This window comes from Silene latifolia, chromosome 9 (assembly GCF_048544455.1).
Source record: "Silene latifolia isolate original U9 population chromosome 9, ASM4854445v1, whole genome shotgun sequence".
NCBI classification, from domain to species: Eukaryota; Viridiplantae; Streptophyta; class Magnoliopsida; order Caryophyllales; family Caryophyllaceae; genus Silene; species Silene latifolia.
In genome coordinates this window covers 164,818,876-164,821,699 of record NC_133534.1, presented here as the reverse complement: position 1 = coordinate 164,821,699, position 2,824 = coordinate 164,818,876, and the positions used below count along the sequence as shown (strand labels likewise).

The 2,824-nt window shown below is 39.4% G+C and overlaps 1 non-coding gene across 1 annotated transcript; it reads left to right on the top strand.

The window, feature by feature from the left end:
• The first annotated feature begins 359 nt into the window (after positions 1-359).
• LOC141603688 (small nucleolar RNA R71) lies at positions 360-466 on the top strand. The gene has a single exon (XR_012525547.1). It is a non-coding gene; the product is annotated as a small nucleolar RNA R71 (small nucleolar RNA).
• Positions 467-2,824: the final 2,358 nt, after the last annotated feature.

The window sequence follows — 2,824 nt, the reverse complement described above, 5'->3', positions numbered from 1 at the left end:
TTTTCGCCACTTGAACCAAAAGAGTGCGGACAGTTTCTCTCAATTTCGTGGTCTCATCTGAATTATGGACAGGAATTTCCACTCTTTCCTTGGAAGCTTCAGAGGCCTCGAGCTTCTCGAGACGGGCAGTAATAGAACTAATGAGTGTCACAACGGCACTCATTTCATCACTTTGCTTGCGTGATTTTCCACGTGAACTCCCAAACTCAGTTCTATGGATTGCCATCTCCTCAATAGTGTTCCAACCTTTATTCTGACCGGTATTGTTTTGGAACCTACCATTCGCAGCTGCATCCAGGATGACCTTGTAATCATCATATAAAGCATTGTAGAATAAGTTTCAAAGGTACCACTGCTGGAAATCGTGGTGAGGGACAGACCGAACCAAATTCTTGAAACGTCCCCATGCTTCACAAAATTCCTCATCAGGTCCTTGCTAGAAATTAGTGCTTTTACTTCTCAAAGCATCAGTCTTTGCAAGTGGGAAGTATTTCTTGTAAAAGGCTAATGATAGAGATGTCCAATCTGTGATTCCAGCTGCTACCCTATCAAGGTAACGGTACCAATCTCGCGCCGAATCCTTCAAGGAGTATAAGAATATCACCCCCTTTACTTCATCCTGAGTCACCCCAGCCGGTATAGGTATAGAACAGCAATAGTCTGTGAAAATTTCCATATGCTTCAAAGGATCCTCATCTGATAGACCAGCAAACTGATTTCGCTCCACTAAATCGATAAAGAGGAACGAAATTCGAAGTTACCAGTAGTGGGGGTAGGTAACACGTGCCCCTTTGGAAGGTGGTGCTCTTTTGGCGGAAGATTATCATATATCGTAGCCATATTCGCAAAACTGAGAGTACTCAAGACTTCCTCTCAAAAACCTATCTTCTAACTGTGCAGAAGCAAAACTAGAAGCAAGGGTAAGAAACGGTCTCAAGGAACCAAAGTTCCTTGAGAAAAGAAAAATAAACTAAAAATAAAGCAAACAGAATTACACTGTCTCCCCGGCAACGGCGCCAAAATTTGATACCGTCGTTTTGTATCAAAATTAAATTTATAATTCCAAACTAAAACTATAGCTAGTGATAGTAAGGGTAAAACCACAGAGAGACAGGGTCAATTCTATTTGCTATTTCCAGACTAAAAAAGTAACAATTAAGTGGGGGTTTTGAAATTGTTTGAATCTAAAAACTAATTGACAAAATAAGAGAATTCGCAAATAAGATAAAAGAGAGATTAGGAACTTCGGTTCACCATGGCTAAGGTCGGGTCAAAAAGGTAGTAGAGGTCTTGTAAAACGGTCTCGGGGAACATGAGCAAGTCCTTCGATCAATGCTCACTAACCTTACGGTCTTCTAATTCCCAAGGATTTCTCAAAGCTTTCTGATGTGTGTCTTTGATATGATGTTTTACATCCTATTTTCCACGCATTTCAGAGCTCATTTGTGTAGTTTAAGCTACCATTTCCCCTATTTCCGTCTACTTTCGTGTTTTTGTATATTATTGCAGAAATGTGAAGAATCCAACGGAAATTGAGCTAAATCCATCCCCGAGTATCCTGCATTGCATTTTGACGTGAAGTATTTACTTAAGGAACGAGCTTGGTGCGCAATTCAAGGCCCGAAAGACAAATACACGAGAAATTGGAAGTCAAGTGTCAGCTACTTCAGTCGATCGACCACTGCCTTAAGTCGATCGACCAACCATCGGTTCCGAGGCTATCAGTACATCGCTATTGATCGATCGACCGGTCACTTCAGTCGATCGACCAAGACGCTATTCCAGACGAGAATTAAAAGATCGAGATTTATCAAGCCCATGAGTTATTAGGTTTAGGAATTACGTTACGTATACTTTCTATATAACGTAACCTAGTTCGACAGATACGAGGATCCAGTATTTATCAAGTTTTTACATTAAGTTTTACATATAGTTCTTTAGAAATAATTAGGGTTAGAGATTACTTTCGGTATTGAATACAATTTGCTTTGTCATTCGGCTTTGTTCTTTTTCTTCGCAATTCACACGGTACTCTCTGGTTTTATTCTGTTATTTTATTTTCGTTCATAGTTGTCGAATTGCTAGATCAGTTCCCAAGCCGAATTGCCATCTTTTGTTAATTGTTTATTTTATCGCATTAAGCATGAATTCCCTAGATTTAATCCTCAATATTATTGTTGCCATTAATTTCAGTATGAGTAGCTAATTTATTCGTGCTAGGATGTAGGGGAGTTATAGTGTAGGCGGCAATATAATAAACACGGCCTGAATCGCGTGTCAGTCGATCGACTGCCATACTTGGTCGATCGACTGACCACGTGAGGTTTTATTTTCGTTTTAATTGTTTTAATTCTTTATTCGACGAATCGAGTGAACACGACTAGTTTAATGCTTAATGTATGACTGCCCCATTAGATCGAGAGATAGGGACAGTTGTTAGATCACCAATTAAAATGACTAAACTATGCTGAGATCGAAAGATAGGTAAAGTTTAGACCGTAGTCACTTTTCAGGACGAAAGTTAGTATTAGTGATATTAGGGACCTATAGCGAGATCGAAAGATGCTATTTGTTAAGAGTTGACCGAGAGGACCTCTTTATTTCCCGCCTCATGTGTTTGATTTAGACCTGTTTAGTATGCTGCCGCCGAAACTATAACGAACCGACCATCCTAGTACCCTTTTTATACTTGATTCCATCTGTTTGCTTAGTTTACTTTATTTTATTGCTCATTAGCTATAGAACAATTCAATCAAACCGCCACCTTATTGTTACCTTAGGCCGAATTTAAACAACTAGAAATTACGTCTGCCTCTCTGTGGTT